General features: G+C 31.7%; 1 protein-coding gene across 1 annotated transcript in view; it reads right to left on the bottom strand.

Annotated features, from left to right (window-relative positions):
- The window catches only part of LOC119589372, a 40,452-nt gene that overhangs the window by 38,797 nt on the left and 1,327 nt on the right, over positions 1-328 (bottom strand). The window lies entirely within an intron of this gene.

Here is a 328-nt window from a genome sequence, read left to right as displayed (position 1 = left end):
ATGAGGCAATAGACTGACGAAGCGAAAAAAATGAAATTTGAAAAGTCAATTCTCACACCTACAGTTATCACTTCTTTTTTATTGCCGTGGATGTAAAAATACATGAATAAACACACATGTAATCATAATAATATCAGGAATGAAAATATCAAGGAAAAAACAAGAAAGAGCTTCTTACTTTACTTTCCCTAAAGTTTGGTAAACACTGCATTGTGCTTGACATGCAAATAAGCTCGACTTTATAAGATTGTTTAAAGATTTACCCCAGAGATCCTGCTATCTGATATTTACACTTATATTTCAAGTAAAATATCACACAGGTATGGGA

The sequence above is a fragment of the Penaeus monodon genome, chromosome 25 (genome assembly GCF_015228065.2).
Source record: "Penaeus monodon isolate SGIC_2016 chromosome 25, NSTDA_Pmon_1, whole genome shotgun sequence".
Taxonomy (NCBI): Eukaryota; Metazoa; Arthropoda; class Malacostraca; order Decapoda; family Penaeidae; genus Penaeus; species Penaeus monodon.
This window is presented reverse-complemented; position numbering and strand designations above follow the sequence as displayed.